Source organism: Lissotriton helveticus, chromosome 2_1 (genome assembly GCF_964261635.1).
Source record: "Lissotriton helveticus chromosome 2_1, aLisHel1.1, whole genome shotgun sequence".
NCBI lineage: Eukaryota > Metazoa > Chordata > Amphibia > Caudata > Salamandridae > Lissotriton > Lissotriton helveticus.
This window is the reverse complement of record NC_136059.1, coordinates 1,166,020,602-1,166,043,725: the sequence shown is the minus strand read 5'-3', so window position 1 is coordinate 1,166,043,725 and position 23,124 is coordinate 1,166,020,602.

The following is a 23,124-nucleotide window of genomic DNA, read 5'->3' as shown; positions in this document are numbered from 1 at the left end:
AGATTACAGGGGATGATGGTTCTGATGGGCTGCTGTCCTGTACTGATAAGTACCCTCTGACCTGGCCTAGCACTGCCTGCCTGCTCTACTGCCCTAGCGCCTCGTGAGCGCTACACCTGGGACCTGACTGCTCCCTAGCGCCTGGAAAAGCAAAGGGCTTTCACTGACTGCCAAGGAGCATCTTTGACTGCGCCCAGAAGGAGGTGAGGAGCACGACCTGTTGTCCCTGAGTCTGCTGGTGGGACCTAGCGCCTTGTGAGTGCTCCAGGTGGATTACCTGTACCCCCCCTGCCTGCACCCTAGCGCTGTACTGCCCAAGTGCTATATGCAGATGGCCAGTGAGACGAGAGGAGCGTGGGCCCTATGTCCTTAGGTGGAACCCTTAATCTGTGGCAGCTACCTAGCACCTTGTGAGCGCTATATTCGAATTGCTGGCGAAGAGTTCTACCTGTCGTCCCTGAAGCCCATGATGGCACTGAGCACATCGTAAGTGCTATATTCAGGGTGCCAGGGGAAGAGGAGCTGAGGCCTGCAGCGCTGTGCTGTCAAAGCACTATATTTCAATTCCCCTGCATGTGTGCTGTATTGTTGTGCTGCCAAGGTTCCTTATTTGCTTCGACTGTGCTCTGCTTGCTGCCAAGGCGCTACAACTGTGCCCAGGAGAAGAGGAGCAGACGTCTGCAGCGCCGGGATTCTAAAGCGCTACGAGTGGATCCCGGTGTGTGGGATCCCCCCCTGCCTGCTTGGTTGACGGTGGGCAGCTGCAATATATTGGTGGCATTGTACTCCTCAGAGAAGAGAGATAGGAGTGAGAGACACTCCTGCCCTTCCCCAGTGATTTGAACACTTTGCTTTTGCTGTTTTTGCAGCCAGCCCTGACTTTGCGGGACATAGGGCATTTGAGCCCCGGAGAGAGGCTAGTTGGCCTGGGGCCAGTTTCAGAGTGTTGTGCCCCCGGTTGGGGCGAACTGTGTTTATGCCGGTAAGGCCTATTGCCCCATATGATTTCTTGCATAATATTGTTGCATAATGCATTTGTACCTAGGATGATACCTACTGCTTTTCGCTCCGGTTTGCAGTGCTGATTTAGGCCAATGTGACTTATACAAATATTTTTATGCCTAATGGGCCTGTGGTTCGTCATAAGGTTTTCCCCTAATGCTCTTATACCTAATGGGGTGTTCATGTTTTCATGCTAATGTGGGGTTGCTCAGGATTCCAGCCTAATGGGGGATTGTGATTGATGCTCAATGTAACGGATGCCTAATGCGTCTCGATGCCCAAGGTGGATGCTGAAGGTTTTTATCCCCTAGTGCGTGCATTGCTGGTATCCTGTATACAGTTCTGTACCTGAGCTGAGGTGGCTTATGCCCCGCCTAAGGTGGTCTACACCTGATGAGAGTGTCCCCTATGTTTCCATGCCTCATGGTTGCGCATAATGTGTTTTTATGCATATTGAGACGCCTCATGCAAGTTTGTCTAATGTCATGTGAGTATGCCCAATGCTAATGTGTCTGCCAATATCGGGCTATGGAGATCTAGGCCTATGTCTGACCCATTATGATTTATGCCTAATGATATTGCAGTTATGCCGCAGGTTTAGGCCTAATGCTTTTACGCCTACTGAGAGGTCTCAGGCAAATGTAATTCATGCCTAATACTATTGGGATAATGCCAAGTGCATGGATTTGCCGGTAGGTACTGGCTGCTACCCAGTTATTGCTGAGGGCTTTATCTGTATTCGTTGTACCTTGTGATGATGCTGGCAGCGGCCCGATTGGCCCTGCCCTGTAAATAGTCCCCTTGTGTATTGCTACCTGGTGTCAGGTGGCACTGGGTTCATACCTGTGATAAGATCCTAACGTGTTTGGCATAATACACATGCTGTTTTTCACCTAAACTGGTGTGGTCTCTTTTTGTAGTGTGCCTTGTGTGATGCCTGTGAGTACTGCGTGGATGCTTTACACATTTCCTCTGGAGTTTTGCCCGCCCGCTCTGCATCACGCTACCCCATTTCTAACAATGTCTCACTGCCGACAAAAAGCTTATCACTCTTCCTTGTGAAAAAACAGGTTGTGGAAATTCAAAACAACATCTTGTGTAACATTTTCCTTCAGATCTGTGTCTACTACAGCAGTATTTCCCACATCTATGTGTTTGAAACTAAGAAACTTGTCTCAAGGCTTTGTCAGTAGAGTGTTTCAGGATGGTGTACGTCACTCGCCGTTCTATGGAAGAGAGCACACACTCATCTCTCTCGTTCCAAATTTTGGAGCATCTTTTATCCAAAACAGCTTGTGACTATGAGGAGCACCTCTTGCTTTGTATTCTTTATGCCAAAAGAAAGCAGCTACTTTACCAAGTGGAGGATTGCTTTTGTTACAGATGAAAGACAGCATGGCTTGGAATCTGGCATTAAAATATCTGCAAACATTTGCAGGATCCAAAGAAAAAAGTTATCATGTTTTTACAATAATGTCCTCAATATTTGAATTTGCCTCTCTTAAAAATTCAAGCAGATCATCCCATGTGTATTCTTTTTTTTAATTAATTTCTTTATTGACATTTTGTACAATAACAAAACAACAAAAAGGACATAGCCAGCAACTTCCAATCCCACAAGTATTCAGCTCAACTAAGTGTAACAAATGAAGTAGGTGCTCCTAGGTTTCTCAACATGCATTTGAATTCTCCATGGTGACAATACCAATACTTATTTGTTCCCTGCTGGCATGCAAATAACTTCATGAAGTTATATTCCAAGTTTCCTTCTTTTTCTTGAACTTTATCAACAAATTCCCTTGAAGACACATTTTGAAGATTTGCTCCTGTCATGACAAACTCTTTGATTTCTTAGGACATTTCCTACTTTTTGAAACACATACTCCTTACTTTTTTCCGCTTCCATTTTTAGATAAGTCTGTACTCTCATTCTGCATTTTACTAAGAGTGGGTGGAGTTTGCGGAAATTTGCTACTCTGCGCTCTAGTTTGAGTGCGGAGTTCGGCAAAAGAGCTCGAACATCCTACAGCGGAGCAGAGTTTACCAGAACTCTGCCTCCTGCCACTCAGCCCTAGCCCAGCATTGGAAAGGAGTGCGGGCGCGCGCACCGGTACAACATTCATTTATGGCATAAAGTATAGAGTCCCATTAGTCGAATAGGACTGGATTTCTGATGTTCTTTTCTGTTGTCCCAGTCATCTCCTTGCAGATAACTCCTCTGGAAATACATGTAGCCTGGTAGAGTAACCTTGCAGAGTGGGAATGTGTTGCAGTCACTTTCGCTTATCCAGTCCAGCACGAGATTTGGCAGTTGTTTATTTCAGGGTGGTGAGGAGTTTGTTCCCACTGCTGATAGGCATGCATGCACTGCTCATGTAAAGGGGCAGGAGGGACCCAAGAGTCACTGTGGAATGGCACAAGACTGATTTGCTTAATCAACAGTTATAGTGCACATAAAATCAATATGAGTTTTTGTTAAGTTGCTGACTGGCTGGACACACTTAGATTTGATTTTGATTTTTTGGGGAATTTATATAGCGCACGATTTCCGCACTGTTACATTACTCGCCACTGAACTCAGGTCACTCACAGAGTGACTACGTGTGAGATGGGCCTGGCCCCTGACTGACTGGGGATGGGTATGTGAACTGACTACTAGTACTGATTGTCTCAAAGTACAATGGGAACTAAGGGAACATCAAACGCTCTGCTATTCCTAACGAAGGGGAGTAAGACTGACGACACACACACACCTCGCCAATAGGAACGCTATACATGTGTGCCTTTGTCCTATCGACATTGTTGTGGGAGGGCACAGCTTAGATGAACGTAGAAGAGGTTGAGTGCTTTACCAAGATGGTGGCGCCACAGCTCCTGTTGGTTCTTTTGTGGGAGCGGCTAACCCACATGAAGTACGGCCTCAAGAATTTGATATAGTGGCCGGGTCTGTACAGGCCAGGTGAGCCCTAAAAAGAGTGGGAAGAAACTGCTTAAAAAGTAAAGATCTACCAAAACATGTGTATTTCACCAACCCATGTGAACAGGTGCCTGGCACTCATAGCTCTGATACAGCTGGTACAATGCCCACATTATATTTCACCTTCAGCCCTGAACTAACAGGGTGCTGGCACATAATGTTTTAATGAAGCAAAACCATTCTCATTCACTTCACAATGCTGGGTCAAATATCCCATGGCCGTTCCTGTGACACTGGCCGAGCAATACAGTCTACTCTGCCCTTGGGCGGAACTCCATGGAATTCGGTGGAGCTTTTTGGTGACTCCGCAGAATTCCGTGGAGTGTACCTCCACGAGGTCCGTCCAGCCTTACATTTTATGACATATTTTTCTCAGAAACTTCTTAGTACTCTTACCAGCTTCTCTTTTTTTCCTCTGCATATTCTCTACCTTATTTTGTTTGTCCGTCTCACTGTGAAGTTAATAATACTGTTTCCTCTGATTTCTTTTTTTTGTGAATTTTGACAAGCATTGTAGATTTTCTTGTTTTTCAAAACTGTATATCTGGAAAAGTAATAAACTATACATTAAAATCAAGATTACATCATATCATTATTAATTCACTATGTAACTAGTTTATTTACGAAACAATAGAACATATTAACAGGGAGTGTGTGAGTCTCTGTATGGGTACAAATGGGCATACGAATATCTGCATAGATATGTGAGAGGGTGTAAGAGTATCACTATAGGTAAATGAATGGTTGTGACAATGTCTGCATAGGTATGTAAAAGGTTTTGACAGTCTATGCATAGATAGAGGGAGTGAGAGCATGTGTATGGGTATCTAAATAATGTGTCTACATGGGTATATTAGAGTGTGTGAGAGTCTCTCTATGGTGTATGAACAGTTATCACACTCTGTGTATGGGTTTCTGAAAGGGTGTGACAGTCTATGTATGAACATGTAACAGAGTGTGAGGGTTTCTCTATGGATATGTTAGAGGATATCTGTATAAGTATGTTAATGGGAATATAAGAATTCTCAATGAGTATGTGTAAGGCTGTCAGAGACTCTATATGGGTATGTGAATGGGTATAATGGTGCATGTATGGCTATATAACAGGGTCTGATGGTGTATGTATGAGTATGTGAGATGGTGTGATAGTCTGTGTATGGGTATGTGAATGGACAGAAAGGCGTCTATATGGTTTGTGAAAGTGTGTGAGTCTAACAATGGGTCTGAGGATGAGTATGACACTATCTGTATGGGTATGTGGCACGCTATGACAGTTTATGTATTTGTGTGTGAAAGGATATGACCCTATCTGCGTGGGTATGTGAAAGTGTGTGACAATCTATGTATGGATATGTCACAGACTGTGAGAGTCTCTCTATGGGTATGTGAGAGGATGTCTAAATCACTGTATCATTATATGAATGGTATGACAGTATTTGTATGGGTAAGTGAGAGAGTGTAAGAGTCTTTCTATCAGTATGTGAATGTGTGTCACAGTTTGTATAAGTATATGAATTGGAATAAATGAGGTCTGTATGAGGATGTGAACGCTTGTCAGACTGAGTACAAGTATTTGAATGTGTATAAGGATGTATGTATGAATAAGTGAGATGGTGTGACAATATCTCAATAGGTATGCAAATAGTTGTAACAGTGTCTGTATAAATATGTGAGAGGGTCTGACAGTCTATGAATGCATATGTGAGACGTGTGAAAGTCTGTTTATAAGTATGTAAATGGATATGAGAGTCTCCACATGGGTATATGAGAGTGTGTAGCAGGGTATGTACATCTCTGTATGAATATCTGAATGGGTAAAAGGGTGTCTACCTGAGTATGTGAGAGGATGTCAGAGTCTCTATATGGGTACATGAGAGCATGTGAGAGTCTCTTCAAGGGTATGTGAATAGGGGTGAGACTGTCTATGCATATGTAGACAGGAAAAAAGGTTTAAATAAGTATGTGATATGCTGTGATAGTCCATATATAAGAATGTAACAGGGTGTGACAATCTCTCTGTGGGTATATGAGACAATGTCAGAGTGTGTGTAACAGTCCATGAATGGCTATAAAGTGTCTATAAGGATATCTTTCAGGGGTAAGAGTGTTTGTGTGAGTATGGGAAGAGTTGTTATTCTGTCTGTATAAGTATGTGAATGGGAATAAAATAATTCTCAATGGGTATGTGTAAGGGTGTGAGAGATTCTGGCTAGGTATGTCAGAGGGTGTGAGATTCTCTACATAGGTATGTGAATGGGTGTCACACTGTCTGCATAAGTATGTGAAAGGGAATAAAGCAGGTCTGAATGAGTATGTGAAAGGGTGTCAGAGTCTGTGTATAGCTATGTGAATGGGTATAAGGGTATCGGTATGGATCTGTGAGAGGGTGTGAGAGTATCTGTATAGGTATTCTCAATGGGAAAAAGGGTACCTGCATGGTTATGTAACAGGGTCTCACAGTGTATGTATGGATATGTGAGAGGGTGTGACAATCTGTGTATGGGTTTGTCAATGGACATAACGCTCTCTACATGGTATGTGAAAATATGTGGGAGTCTATGTATAAATATAAGGATGATTATGACACTAGCTGTATGGGTATGTGGCAGGCTATGATAGTTTATGTATGGGTGTGTGAAAAGTTATAACACCCTCTGTCCGGGTATGTGATAGGCTGTGACAGTCTATGTATGGGAATGTGACAGTGTGTAGGACGCTATAGATATGTGAGAGGATGTCAGAGATCAGTATGTGAATAGGTATTACAGTATCTGTTTGGGTAAGTGAGAGAGTGTAAAAGTCTATCTATGACTATTTCAGTTGGTGTTACTCTCTGTATAAGTATATGCATTGAAATAAAGGAGGTCTGTGTGAGTATCTAAAAGGATGTCAGAGTCTGAGTATAGGTATATGAAATGGATATAAGAGTCTCCACATGGGTATATGAGAGTGTGTAGCAAGGTGTTGAAATCTCTGTATGCATATCTCAATGGGTATAAGGGCGTCTACATGAGTATGTAAGAGGATAAGAGTCTCTCTATGAGTATGTGAATGGGTGTCACAGTTTGTATAAGTATGTCAATAAGAATAAAAGAGCTATATATGATTATCTGAAAGGGTGTCACAGTTTAAATATAGGCATGTTTATAAGGGTGTATGTATAAATATGTAATTGAATGTCAAAGTATCCCTGTATGTATATAAATGGTTGTGACAGTGTCTGAATACATATGTGAGAGGATCTGAGAGTCTATGAATTGATATATGAGAGGGTGTGAGAGTCTGTGTATAGTTATATAAATGAATATAAGAGCTTCTACATGGGCAGTTTGGGCACCTCAGAGTAGGTGAGAGTCAGTATATGGCTATATGAATAAATATCCTACTATCTGTGTGGCTATGTGAGCTGGTGTGAATGTCTACGTATGTGACAGGATGTGTGAACCTCTGTATGCATACGTCAGTGGGTATATAGGGTGTCTACATGGGTATGTGAGAGGATGTAAGAGTCTCTATATGGGTATGTGAGAGGCTGTGACAGCCTGTTTATGGGTATGTGAGAGGGTGTGATAGTCTGTATAGGTATGTAATGGGGTATAAGGGTGTCTCTTTATGGGTATTTGAGGGTATAACTCTCTGTATGGGTATGTACATGGGTGTCAGAATATATAAGTATGTGGATGGGAATATGAATGGGTATGTGAGAGGGTGTGACAGTGCATGTATGGGTATGTGAGCGAGTGTGAGAGTCTCTGTATGCGTAGATGAGAGGATGTCAGAGTATCTGATCCAGTACGAGAATGGCTATACCAGTGTCTGTATAAGCATATGAGTGAGAATAAAGGAGGTCAGAATTAGTATGAAAAGGATGCAAAAATCAACTTACTTTTGTCTATCTAAATGGATGCACCATTGACTTTTTAATATGCTAATCTCAACTACAAATCTCAGCATACCTGTTAAACGTGATTGTTGGAGAGTATTTTTGTTTCTCAATACCAGGTTGTCAAACATGTCTCAAGAAAGCACAGAAAAAACAAGCAGAATGGTAAACCACTCTCATACATCACAACCAGTATTGGCACCCTATTCAACCGACTGCAAACAAATAGAAACAGTGATTTCATTTTAATTTATCTCCTTAATAATCATACACCTCTTCTGAATGGACACATTTCTTAACCCTTTGTTTTACTCCTCTGAAGAGAGTCCAATTTGGTAGCAAGTTTGGGCGAGATCCGTGGATTTGCATAGGGATCAGGCCCTCTGTGAGCATTGTGGAGAATCTACATATCCGCGCAGTAAACCGAGTTTTTAAAAACTATTCCTAAACACTGCTACTTACACACCACTTCCTACAAATCCCTAAATTTATACCCAAACAAATCATATTCCCTTTTTCTTTCATAAACAATGTCTTCTCATATTGACATTATAGCCGTTTCTTCTTCCCTTGTCCCATACTCCTGTAGCTATGTTTCCATGTTGACCAACAATGCAACTTTCTATGTTACCAGTAGGTCAGAAGTTCACAACTGTCTCTACAGTAGCATGCTAACTCCCAAGGCAAATGTTCACGTGGGGTTGAGTATATACAATTACAAACATATTCCTCATAAACAATCACACATGTTGTTATTTTTAATTTATTACACAACCTAATTTTAATCACTACCTTACTTACAACATCCATTCAAATGCAATGTATTAAACTTTACTTTCTAGAATCATTTTTAACTGACATAAACTGCCCCATTCAGCTGCAGACTTCTCCTGTGTGCTACTCCTCCAACTATCATAATGGTTAGAGTGTGGATAGTGGGGCACAGCTTTGTGTTCTGGGAGAGAGCTTGCTGGAAACAGGGAACTAGGTTTGCCTAATGTTGATATTAATTGGTGTGGCCAGAGAGGGTTACCTGACATCAATTGCTTCCATTGTTTGATAGCATTACATCCAGACCTCATGATTGTGCACTGTGGTGGCAATGACCTAGGTACACTGACTGGGTAGGACTAAATATCCTAACGAAAAACACCTTTGAACAATGAATGCATCTTTTCGTTCACACTGCCTCGGTGTTTTCTAACATATTCCAAAGACAAAAAAGGAACTGGTCTTCTGAATTTTGTCCACAAATAGAGAAATCCAGGAAACATGTTAATAAAACTATTTCAGCATTCCTCAGAGTCCATAATATGGACTCTGTATAAAATAATATCTTGTGCTTCAACGTGCATGGAATATACAGGAGAGATGGTGTTCACTTCACAGATGAAGGCAACATGGTGTTTCTGAACAACTTGAAACTCTGCATTCGCTCATACATGTAGTCATCATATATACATAATGAACACAAGAGCTCTTCCAAAAGTCATGCTATGTCCCAAAAAGTTGCTATTTTTAACAGTAGATCCCCTTTTTAAGTACATTTATCGACTCCACAGGTCTCATGGTTTTGCAAGCCAAAAGGAGACAATCAATGCAAAGAGCACATTTAATATTTCTAGTAAAGTGTTCTAAATGAATATCCAGTGGGTATAACAGAGTCTATGTGGGGATCATTTTAGGTGTATAAGTGGGTTTGTCAATGGGAGTAAAAGGGTCTTTATTGTATATAAATCGCTCTGACTGTCTGTATAGCTATATAATATGAGTTTTACAGTATCTCCATCAGTATGAGAATGAGTGTGACAAAGTCTATATGGGGTTTTGAATGGGTGTAACAGTGTCTGTATGGGTTTGTAAATGGATGTAACAGTAACTCTTTAGGTACGTGAAAGAGTGTCACAGTGTATGTATGGCTTTGTGAATGCGTGTCACGGTGTCTGTATGGGTTTGTAAAGGGATGTCACAGTGTCTGTATGCGTATCTGAATGGGTTGACAGTGCCTGTATGGGTTTGTGAATGGGTGTGACAGAGTCTGTTTAGGAACTTGAATGGGTGTGACAGTGTATATATGGGTCTGTGAATGGGTGTGACAGTGTTTGTATGGGTTTGTGCAAGACTGTCACAGTGTCTCTATCAGTATGTGACTGGGTGTTACAGTATGTGTTTGAGTATGTGAATGGGTGTAACAGTGTCTGCATGGGTTTGTAAATGGGTGCAAGTAATTTGAAAGTGCATCCATCCAGGACATATGGATTACATCTCCCATAAGCACAATGTGTGTTTTCATAAAGGGAGATGGTAGACGTCATGCACTTTACTGCTGGCCCCTGATGAGGAAAATAAATTTCCGAAACGCGATGGGCCTATTTCAAATACGCAACTGCCCATACCAATAAACGCTTTGGGGAAGGTGCACGCAGGCTCGAGTGCAACCCGCTACTTGGACAACCCCACGGAGCTGTAATACATTAGCTGCGGTCCTGCCGCTGGGTTGCACCACCCCGGAAAACGGGGGCCACGAGACTCGCTATTCAAGGAGTCGCGTATGTCTAGCTGCGCGATGGATAAGGACAGGAGTGTTGTTTGGGGCTCATGGTAGAGCCTTTGGAACGAGCAGTAATTTGAAAGTGCATCCATCCAGGACATATGGAATACATCTCCCATTAGCACAATGTGTGTTTTCATGAAGGGAGATGGTAGACGCCATGCACTTTACTGCTGGCCCCTGGGGAGGAAAATGAATTTCCGAAATGCGTTGGGCCTATTTCAAACACGCAACTGCCCATACCAATAAACGCTTTGGGGAAGGCGCACACAGGCTCGAGTGCAACCCGCTACTTGGACAACCCCACGGAGCTGTACTACATTAGCGGCGGTCCTGCCGCTGGGTGGCACCACCCTGGAAAACGGGGGCCAAGAGACTCGCTATTCAAGGAGTCTCGTAAGTGGTGCTGCGCGATGGATAAGGACAGGAGTGTTGTTTGGGGCTCATGGTAGAGCCTTTGGAACGAGCAGTAATTTGAAAGTGCATCCATCCAGGACATATGGACTACATCTCCCATAAGCACAATGTGTGTTTTCATAAAGGGAGATGGTAGACGTCATGAACTTTACTGCTGGCCCCTGATGAGGAAAATAAATTTCCGAAACGCGTCGGGCCTATTTCAAACACGCAACTGCCCATACCAATAAACGCTTTGGGGAAGGAGCACGCAGGCTCGAGTGCAACCCGCTATTTGGACAATCCCACGGAGATGTAATACAATAGCGGCGGTCCTGCCGCTGGTTTGCACCACCCCGGAAAACGGGGGCCACAAGACTCGCTATTCAAGGAGTCGCATATGTGGAGCTGCGCGATGGATAAGGACAGCAGTGTTGTTTGGGGCTCATGGTAGAGTCTTTGGAACGAGCAGTAATTTGAAAGTGCATCCATCCAGGACATATGGACTACATCTCCCATAAGCACAATGTTTTTTTCATAAAGGGAGATGGTAGACGTCATGCACTTTACTGCTGGCCCCTGATGAGGAAAATAAATTTCTGAAACGCGTCGGGCCTATTTCAAACACTTAACTGCCCATACCAATAAACGCTTTGGGGAAGGCGCACGCAGGCTCGAGTGCAACCCGCTACTTGGACAACCCCACGGAGCTCTAATACATTAGCGGCGGTCCTGCCGCTGGGTTGCACCACCCTGGAAAATGGGGGCCACGAGACTCGCTATTCAAGGAGTCGCGTATGTGGAGCTGCGCGATGGATAAGGAGAGGAGTGTTGTTTGGGGCTCATGGTAGAGCCTTTGGAACGAGCAGTAATTTGAAAGTGCATCCATTCAGGACATATGGACTACATCTCCCATAAGCACAATGTTTGTTTTCATAAAGGGAGATGGTAGACGTCATGCACTTTACTGCTGCCCCCTGATGAGGAAAATAAATTTCAGAAACGCGTCGGGCCTATTTCAAACAAGCAACTGCCCATACCAATAAACGCTTTGGGGAAGGTGCACGCAGGCTCGAGTGCAACCCGCTACTTGCACAACCACACGGAGCTGTAATACATTAGCGGCGGTCCAGCCGTTGGGTTGCACCACCCCGGAAACGGGGGCCACGAGACGCGCTATTCAAGGAGTCGCGTATGTTGAGCTGCGCGATGGATAAGGACAGGAGTGTTGTTTGGGGCTCATGGTAGAGTCTTTGGAACGAGCAGTAATTTGAAAGTGCATCCATCCAGGACATATGGACTACATCTGCCATAAGCACAATGTGTGTTTTCATAAAGGGAGATGGTAGACGTCATGCACTTTACTGCTGGCCCCTGATGATCAAAATACATTTACAAAACGTGTCGGGCCTATTTCAAACACGCAACTGCCCATACCAAAAACGCTTTGGGGAAGGTGCACGCAGGCTCGAGTGCAACCCGCTAATTGGACAACCCCACGGAGCTGTAATACATTAGTGGCGGTCCTGCCGCTGGGTGGCACCACCCCGTAAAACGGGGGCCACGAGACTCGCTATTCAAGGAGTCGCGTATGTGGAGCTGCGCGATGGATAAGGACAGGAGTGTTGTTTGGGGCTCATGGTAGAGCCTTTGGAACGAGCAGTAATTTGAAAGTGCATCCATCCAGGACATATGGACTACATCTCCCATAAGCACAATGTGTGTTTTCATTAAGGGAGATGGTAGACGTCATGCACTTTACTGCTGGCCCCTGATGAGGAAAATAAATTTCCGAAACGCGTCGGACCTATTTCAAACACGCAACTGCGCATACCAATAAACTCTTTGGGGAAGGTGTACGCAGGCTCGAGTGCAACCCGCTACTTGCACAACCCCACGGAGCTGTAATACATTAGCGGCGGTCCTGCCGCTGGGTTGCACGACCCCGGAAAACGAGGGCCACGATGCACGCTATTCAAGGAGTCGCTTATGTGGAGCTGCGCAATGGATAAGGACAGGAGTGTTGTTTGGGGCTCATGGTAGAGCCTTTGGAACGAGCAGTAATTTGAAAGTGCATCCATCCAGGACATACGGACTACATCGCCCATAAGCACAATGTGTGTTTTCATAAAGGGAGATGGTAGACGTCATGCACTTTACTGCTGGCCCCTGATGAGGAAAATAAATTTCCGAAACGCGTCGGGCCTATTTCAAACACGCAACTGCCCATACCAATAAACACTTTGGGGAAGGTGCACGCAGGCTCGAGTGCAACCCGCTACTTGGACAACCCCACGGAGCTGTAATACATTAGCGGCGGTCCTGCCGCTGGGTTGCACCACCCCGGAAAATGGGGGCCGCGAGACTCGCTATTCAAGGAGTCGCGTATGTGGAGCTGCGCGATGGATAAGGACAGGAGTGTTGTTTGGGGCTCATGGTAGAGCCTTTGGAACGAGCAGTAATTTGAAAGTGCATCCATCCAGGACATATGGACTACATCTCCCATAAGCACAATGTGTGTTTTCATAAAGGGAGATGGTAGACGTCATGCACTTTACTGCTGGCCCCTGATGAGGAAAATAAATTTCTGAAACGCGTCGGGCCTATTTCAAACACGCAACTGCCCATACCAATAAATGCTTTGGGGAAGGCGCACGCAGGCTCGAGTGCAACCCGCTACTTGGACAACCCCACGGAGCTCTAATACATTAGCGGCGGTCCTGCCGCTGGGTTGCACCACCCTGGAAAATGGGGGCCACGAGACTCGCTATTCAAGGAGTCGCGTATGTGGAGCTGCGCGATGGATAAGGAGAGGAGTGTTGTTTGGGGCTCATGGTAGAGCCTTTGGAACGAGCAGTAATTTGAAAGTGCATCCATTCAGGACATATGGACTACATCTCCCATAAGCACAATGTTTGTTTTCATAAAGGGAGATGGTAGACGTCATGCACTTTACTGCTGCCCCCTGATGAGGAAAATAAATTTCAGAAACGCGTCGGGCCTATTTCAAACAAGCAACTGCCCATACCAATAAACGCTTTGGGGAAGGTGCACGCAGGCTCGAGTGCAACCCGCTACTTGCACAACCACACGGAGCTGTAATACATTAGCGGCGGTCCAGCCGTTGGGTTGCACCACCCCGGAAACGGGGGCCACGAGACGCGCTATTCAAGGAGTCGCGTATGTTGAGCTGCGCGATGGATAAGGACAGGAGTGTTGTTTGGGGCTCATGGTAGAGTCTTTGGAACGAGCAGTAATTTGAAAGTGCATCCATCCAGGACATATGGACTACATCTGCCATAAGCACAATGTGTGTTTTCATAAAGGGAGATGGTAGACGTCATGCACTTTACTGCTGGCCCCTGATGATCAAAATACATTTCCAAAACGTGTCGGGCCTATTTCAAACACGCAACTGCCCATACCAAAAACGCTTTGGGGAAGGTGCACGCAGGCTCGAGTGCAACCCGCTAATTGGACAACCCCACGGAGCTGTAATACATTAGTGGCGGTCCTGCCGCTGGGTGGCACCACCCCGTAAAACGGGGGCCACGAGACTCGCTATTCAAGGAGTCGCGTATGTGGAGCTGCGCGATGGATAAGGACAGGAGTGTTGTTTGGGGCTCATGGTAGAGCCTTTGGAACGAGCAGTAATTTGAAAGTGCATCCATCCAGGACATATGGACTACATCTCCCATAAGCACAATGTGTGTTTTCATTAAGGGAGATGGTAGACGTCATGCACTTTACTGCTGGCCCCTGATGAGGAAAATAAATTTCCGAAACGCGTCGGGCCTATTTCAAACACGCAACTGCGCATACCAATAAACTCTTTGGGGAAGGTGCACGCAGGCTCGAGTGCAACCCGCTACTTGCACAACCCCACGGAGCTGTAATACATTAGCGGCGGTCCTGCTGCTGGGTTGGACCACCCCGGAAAACGGGGGCCACGATACGCGCTAATCAAGGAGTCGCGTATGTGGAGCTGCGCGATGAATAAGGACAGGAGTGTTGTTTGGGGCTCATGGTAGAGCCTTTGGAACAAGCAGTAATTTGAAAGTGCATCCATCCAGGACATATTGACTACATCTCCCATAAACACAATGTGTCTTTTCATAAAGGGAGATGGTAGACGTCATGCACTTTACTGCTGGCCCCTGATGAGGAAAATAAATTTCCGAAACGCATCGGGCCTATTTTAAACACGCAACTGCCCATACCACTAAACGCTTTGGGGAAGGCGCACGCAGGCTCGAGTGCGACCCGCTACTTGGACAACCCCACGGAGCTGTAATACATTAGCGGCGGTCCTGCCGCTGGGTTGCACCACCCCGGAAAATGGGGGCCTCAAGACTCGCTATTCAAGGAGTCGCGTATATGGAGCTGCGCGATGGATAAGGACAGGAGTGTTGTTTGGGGCTCATGGTAGAGCCTTTGGAACGAGCAGTAATTTGAAAGTGCATCCATCCAGGACATACGGACTACATCGCCCATAAGCACAATGTGTGTTTTCATAAAGGGAGATGGTAGACGTCATGCACTTTACTGCTGGCCCCTGATGAGGAAAATAAATTTCCGAAACGCGTCGGGCCTATTTCAAACACGCAACTGCCCATACCAATAAACACTTTGGGGAAGGTGCACGCAGGCTCGAGTGCAACCCGCTACTTGGACAACCCCATGGAGCTGTAATACATTAGCGGCGGTCCTGCCGCTGGGTTGCACCACCCCGGAAAACGGGGGCCACGAGACTCGCTATTCAAGGAGTCGCGTATGTGGAGCTGCGCGATGGATAAGGACAGGAGTGTTGTTTGGGGCTCATGGTAGAGCCTTTGGAACGAGCAGTAATTTGAAAGTGCATCCATCCAGGACATATGGACTACATCTCCCATAAGCACAATGTGTGTTTTCATAAAGGGAGATGGTAGACGTCATGCACTTTACTGCTGGCCCCTGATGAGGAAAAAAAAATTCCGAAACGCGTCGGGCCTATTTCAAACACGCAACTGCCCATATCAATAGACGCTTTGGGGAAAGTGCACGCAGGCTTGAGTGCAACCCGCTACTTGGACAACCCCACTGAGCTGTAATACATTAGTGGCGGTCCTGCCTCTGGGTTGCACCACCCCGGTAAACGGGGGCCATGAGACGCGCTATTCAAGGAGTCGCGTATGTGGAGCTGCGTGATGGATAAGGACAGGAGTGTTGTTTGGGGCTCATGGTAGAGTCTTTGGAACGAGCAGTAATTTGAAAGTGCATCCATCCAGGACATATGGACTACATCTCCCATAAGCACAATGTGTGTTTTCATAAAGGGAGATGGTAGACGTCATGCACTTTACTGCTGGCCCCTGATGAGGAAAATGAATTTCCGAAATGCGTTGGGCCTATTTAAAACACGCAACTGCCCAAACCAATAAATGCTTTGGGGAAGGCGCACACAGGCTCGAGTGCAACCCGCTACTTGGACAACCCCACGGAGCTGTAATACATTAGCAGCGGTCCTGCCGCTGGGTGCACCACCCCGGAAAACGGGGGCCAAGTGACTCGCTATTCAAGGAGTCGCGTATGTGGAGCTGCGCGATGGATAAGGACAGGAGTGTTGTTTGGGGCTCATTGTAGAGTCTTTGGAACAAGCAGTAATTTGAAAGTGCATCCATCCAGGACATATGGACTACATCTGCCATAAGCACAATGTGTGTTTTCATAAAGGGAGATGGTAGACGTCATGCACTTTACTGCTGGCCCCTGATGAGGAAAAGAAATTTCCGAAACGCGTTGGGCCTATTTCAAACACGCATCTGCCCATACCAATAAATGCTTTGGGGAAGGCGCACGCAGGCTCGAGTGCAACCCGCTACTTGGACAACCCCACGGAGCTGTAATACATTAGCGGCGGTCCTGCCACTGCATGGCACCACCCCGGAAAACGGGGGCCAAGAGACTCGCTATTCAATGAGTCGCGTATGTGGAGCTGCGCGATGGATAAGGACAGGAGTGTTGTTTGGGGCTCATGGTAGAGCCTTTGGAACGAGCAGTAATTTGAAAGTGCATCCATCCAGGACATATGGACTACATCTCCCATAAGCACAATGTGTGTTTTCATAAAGGGAGATGGTAGACGTCATGCACTTTACTGCTGGCCCCTGATGAGGAAAATAAATTTCCGAAACGTGTCGGGCCTATTTCAAACACGCAACTGCCCATATCAATAGACGCTTTGGGGAAAGTGCACGCAGGCTTGAGTGCAACCCGCTACTTGGACAACCCCACGGAGCTGTAATACATTAGCGGCGGTCTTGCCGCTGGGTGGCACCACCCCGGAAAACGGGGGCCAAGTGACTTGCTATTCAAGGAGTCGCGTATGTGGAGCTGCGCGATGGATAAGGACAGGTGTGTTGTTTGGGGCTCATGGTAGAGCCTTTGGAACGAGCAGTAATTTGAAAGTGCATCCATCCAGGACATATGGACTACATCTCCCATAAGCACAATGTGTGTTTTCATAAAGGGAGATGGTAGACGTCATGCACTTTACTGCTGGCCCCTGATGAGGAATATAAATTTCCGGAATGCGTCGGGCCTATTTCAAACACGCAACTTCCCATACCAATAAACGCTTTGGGGAAGGCGCACGCAGGCTCGAGTGCAACCCGCTACTTGGACAACCCCACGGAGCTCTAATACATTAGTGGCAGTCCTGCCACTGGGTGGCACCACCCCGGAAAACAGGGGCCACGAGACTCGCTATTCAAGGAGTCGCGTATGTGGAGCTGCGCGATGGATAAGGACAGGAGTGTTGTTTGGGGCTCATTGTAGAGTCTTTGGAACAAGCAGTAATTTGAAAGTGCATCCATCCAGGACATATGGACTACATCTGCCATAAGCACAATGTGTGTTTTCATAAAGGGAGATGGTAGACGTCATGCACTTTACTACTGGCCCCTGATGAGGAAAAGAAATTTCCGAAACGCGTTGGGCCTATTTCAAACACGGAACTGCCCATACCAATAAATGCTTTGGGGAAGGCGCACGCAGGCTCGAGTGCAACCCGCTACTTGGACAACCCCACGGAGCTGTAATACATTAGCGGCGGTCCTGCCACTGCATGGCACCACCCCGGAAAACGGGGGCCAAGAGACTCGCTATTCAAGGAGTCGCGTATGTGGATCTGCGCGATGGATAAGGACAGGAGTGTTGTTTGGGGCTCATGGTAGAGCCTTTGGAACGAGCAGTAATTTGAAAGTGCATCCATCCAGGACATATGGACTACATCTCCCATAAGCACAATGTGTGTTTTCATAAAGGGAGATGGTAGACGTCATGCACTTTACTGCTGGCCCCTGATGAGGAAAATAAATTTCCGAAACGCGTCGGGCCTATTTCAAACACTTAACTGCCCATACCAATAAACGCTTTGGGGAAGACGCATGCAGGCTCGAGTGCAACCCGCTACTTGGACAACCCCACGGAGCTCTAATACATTAGCGGTGGTCCTGCCGCTGGGTTGCACCATCCCGGAAAACGGGGGCCACGAGACCCGCTATTCAAGGAGTCGTGTATGTGGAGCTGCGCGATGGATAAGGACAGTAGTGTTGTTTGGGGCTCATGGTAGAGCCTTTGGAACGAGCAGTAATTTGAAAGTGCATCCATCCAGGACATATGGACTACATCTCCCATAAGGACAATGAGGGTTTTCATAAAGGGAGTTGGTAGACGTCATGCACTTTACTGCTGGCCCCTGATGAAGAAAATAAATTTCCGAAACGGGTCGAGCCTATTTCAAACACGCAACTGCCGATACAAATAAATGCTTTGGGGAAGGCGCACGCAGGCTCGAGTGCAACCCGCTACTTGGACAACCCCACGGAGCTGTAATACATTAGTGGATGTATAAGTGTCTGGATGAAGGATTTAGAAGGTGCGTGACTGACTGTATGAGTGAGTGATTAATTGTGTCTTACTGAATGCATGGGTCAGTGACTAAACTGTCTGAATGTGTGCATCATTATGTCTGTTGTTTTTTTTTTTAAATATTTTTATTGCGGAACTGGTACACGGCCATTCAGCCCACAACCCGGAGGTCGGGCGGCAAAGTAGATATAACATATACACTGTGGCTTAGCAAGGCCCAAGGTGGTCAATTAACGCCATGCATTTCAGTTTCGCTTTTACTTTTGATGGAAATGATAAAAAACCTGAGAAATAACAATCCCAGAAACTCAAAGAAAGAAAACCCCCCTTACCCCTCTCCCCTAACGTAGCAAGGCCCACCCAACTTTTGAAGGCAGAACAACAGGGATATAGGAACAAAGGTCCGTGGTAGGAGCATTATACGTCGTCCACCCAACTACCCCCCCCACCATCAGTGCAGTAGCAGTATTAGTTCAACTGTGAGCGTGTAGGAGGAAATTAACTGGAGCATGTAGGAGTATATTAAAGGTCAATCGCATTACAGGGACGCGGGGAGCTCAGCGGCGTCACTGTCCGTGTCGCTGGAGGAATTGTGATCTCGGAGGGCTTGGACCAGTGTCTCCCATGCCTGCGCAGATTCCAGCCCCTTATCGTTCTGCTGTCGCCTCGCCAATTGGTAACGCAGGGTGCTCTCCCCCTCTGCCCATTTGAGTAATTCAGTGCGCCATTTAGTACTCGTCGGACCAACTCGTGCCTTCCAGCGCCACGTCAATTCTCGTTTGGCCAGGATAAGTGCCATATCTATAAACTTGCTGGTCACTCGCGTCTTGGGGGTGTGCGGGAACCAGTGCAAGAGCGTCACTGCCATGTCGAACTGGAGGGTCCGCCCCGTAACCTCATTAAGGGTGTCCCCATCCGTCGTCCAGTAAGAGGACAAGGCAGAGCAAGACCATAGCATGTGGGTCAGGTCCGCTCCGATTGTCTGACACCTCGGGCAAGCCGCAGTGTCAGAGGCGAAGTACTTCCGTATTTTCTCCGGGGTGAGATATGCACGGTGTAGAATGTAAAAGTGAACCAATTGGAATCGAGCGTTGCGCGTGCTCTTCCAAGCCCGGCGCAGCAACTGAGCCCATGTGGTCTCCGTGATATGTTTTCCTATGTCCGCCTCCCATTTGGTCTTGAGCGCCTCTAGTGGAGTCAGCTGCTCCTGGGTCATCCTAGTGTACAAGCATGTCACGGCTTTAACCGTGCCAGCTGCCATCATCACGTATTGGCACGTCGAGGACAACGGAGGTTCCTCCAGGCCAGTCCGCCAATGTGTTTGCAGCGCTCTCGTGACCGCCGCGTGTAAGAGGAAGTCCCCTCTAGAGACATCGTAGCGATCCAATAGTGTCTGAAAGGGTAGGAGTACTCCATCTTCATACAGGTCCCCTAAGACCTGAATACCCGCCTCCTCCCAGGCACACAACCGGGACCAATCGCCGCCATGGGGGAGCGCAGTAAGCATTCCCAGCGGGATCTCGGGGGCGTATGGGTGGCCCACTCCCAGCTTGCGCTGAGCACGATTCCAGCACGATCTAATAGTGCGTTCCTCCTGCGTGAGGTCCCTCACTGCTATCTTCTGCCGCAGCGCGATGTAGGAGAGAACGTGCCGGGGAATACCCAGGCCTCTCCCCTCCTCCGGTCCTCGGAATTCCCTCGCCACCTCTTGAGTGTAAATCTGCAGGTGGGCGGCCAGGTAATACATCTCGAAATCCGGGACCGCCAGTCCCCCCTCCGCTTTTGGTCTCATGAGGGTCTGAAGCGCCACCCGGCGGCCGCCCGGTCCCCAAAGGAATGCAACCATGAGTGATCTCAAACGCCTGAATTTGGCCGGTGGAATCCATATCGGCAGCGTTCTGAAATAATAAAGGAGTCGGGGAGCGGCACCATCTTGAGTAGCGCTATTCGTCCCGCCACCGACAGCGGCAGCGTAGCCCAGAACAACATGCTGCCCTTCAATTCTCTGCAAACACAACAATGATGGACAGAATGTGGATCAATGTCACACATTCACCCCAGTCCAAAGATCTGGGCCCAAATCCATCGTTTTTCCACTCCACACCACCCTGGGTTAGACAATGGCGATATGCAAATCAGCGCTGACCCTGTGCCCCATGGGAACAGTCCAGTCCGAACTACAAAAGCCATGTCCTTCCCAGAACGGAAACAAGCATCCGAGGACCGGCCCGGTTTCGAGGTAACACCTCTCTTCAGCCCGGCTAGCTTGATTCCAGTGGTGTGGAGTGCCTGGGACTCACGTCTGAGCATCCCCAGTACACTTAGAGCGGTAACTGCAAACACAACAATGATGGACAGAATGTGGATCAATGTCACACATTCACCCCAGTCCAAAGATCTGGGCCCAAATCCATCGTTTTTCCACTCCACACCACCCTGGGTTAGACAATGGCGATATGCAAATCAGCGCTGACCCTGTGCCCCATGGGAACAGTCCAGTCCGAACTACAAAAGCCATGTCCTTCCCAGAACGGAAACAAGCATCCGAGGACCGGCCCGGTTTCGAGGTAACACCTCTCTTCAGCCCGGCTAGCTTGATTCCAGTGGTGTGGAGTGCCTGGGACTCACGTCTGAGCATCCCCAGTACACTTAGAGCGGTAACTGCAAACACAACAATGATGGACAGAATGTGGATCAATGTCACACATTCACCCCAGTCCAAAGATCTGGGCCCAAATCCATCGTTTTTCCACTCCACACCACCCTGGGTTAGACAATGGCGATATGCAAATCAGCGCTGACCCTGTGCCCCATGGGAACAGTCCAGTCCGAACTACAAAAGCCATGTCCTTCCCAGAACGGAAACAAGCATCCGAGGACCGGCCCGGTTTCGAGGTAACACCTCTCTTCAGCCCGGCTAGCTTGATTCCAGTGGTGTGGAGTGCCTGGGACTCACGTCTGAGCATCCCCAGTACACTTAGAGCGGTAACTGCAAACACAACAATGATGGACAGAATGTGGATCAATGTCACACATTCACCCCAGTCCAAAGATCTGGGCCCAAATCCATCGTTTTTCCACTCCACACCACCCTGGGTTAGACAATGGCGATATGCAAATCAGCGCTGACCCTGTGCCCCATGGGAACAGTCCAGTCCGAACTACAAAAGCCATGTCCTTCCCAGAACGGAAACAAGCATCCGAGGACCGGCCCGGTTTCGAGGTAACACCTCTCTTCAGCCCGGCTAGCTTGATTCCAGTGGTGTGGAGTGCCTGGGACTCACGTCTGAGCATCCCCAGTACACTTAGAGCGGTAACTGCAAACACAACAATGATGGACAGAATGTGGATCAATGTCACACATTCACCCCAGTCCAAAGATCTGGGCCCAAATCCATCGTTTTTCCACTCCACACCACCCTGGGTTAGACAATGGCGATATGCAAATCAGCGCTGACCCTGTGCCCCATGGGAACAGTCCAGTCCGAACTACAAAAGCCATGTCCTTCCCAGAACGGAAACAAGCATCCGAGGACCGGCCCGGTTTCGAGGTAACACCTCTCTTCAGCCCGGCTAGCTTGATTCCAGTGGTGTGGAGTGCCTGGGACTCACGTCTGAGCATCCCCAGTACACTTAGAGCGGTAACTGCAAACACAACAATGATGGACAGAATGTGGATCAATGTCACACATTCACCCCAGTCCAAAGATCTGGGCCCAAATCCATCGTTTTTCCACTCCACACCACCCTGGGTTAGACAATGGCGATATGCAAATCAGCGCTGACCCTGTGCCCCATGGGAACAGTCCAGTCCGAACTACAAAAGCCATGTCCTTCCCAGAACGGAAACAAGCATCCGAGGACCGGCCCGGTTTCGAGGTAACACCTCTCTTCAGCCCGGCTAGCTTGATTCCAATTCTCGGACACAACGAGATATGTTGCCCTCCAGCACATCGGCGGGGGAATGGTAAATATGGACTCCTAAGTATTTAAAGCAGCTGGGCGCCCACCGAATCTCCCTGGTCATGGCAGGTCGGGGTTCCCCGTGACGAATCGGAAACAAGCAGGTTTTCGACCAGTTCACCCGCAGGCCCGACAACGCGCCAAAAGACGTAAGTACTGCATCGGCGGCGGCCAGTGCTTCCTCAGCATCTTCCAGAAATAACAACAGGTCATCCGCGTAGAGGGAAATGAACTGCTGCCCTCCAGCGGCGCGTAGCCCCCCATAGTGGGTACCGGTGCGAAGCGACAGCGCCAGGGGCTCCACCGCCAGTGCGAACAACAGAGGAGATAGTGAACAACCTTGTCGCGTGCCGCGCTCCACCGAGTATTGCCGGGATATCAACGGGCCCGATTTCACTCTCGCCACCGCCGAGGCATAAAGCACTGCGGTCCAGCGCGCAA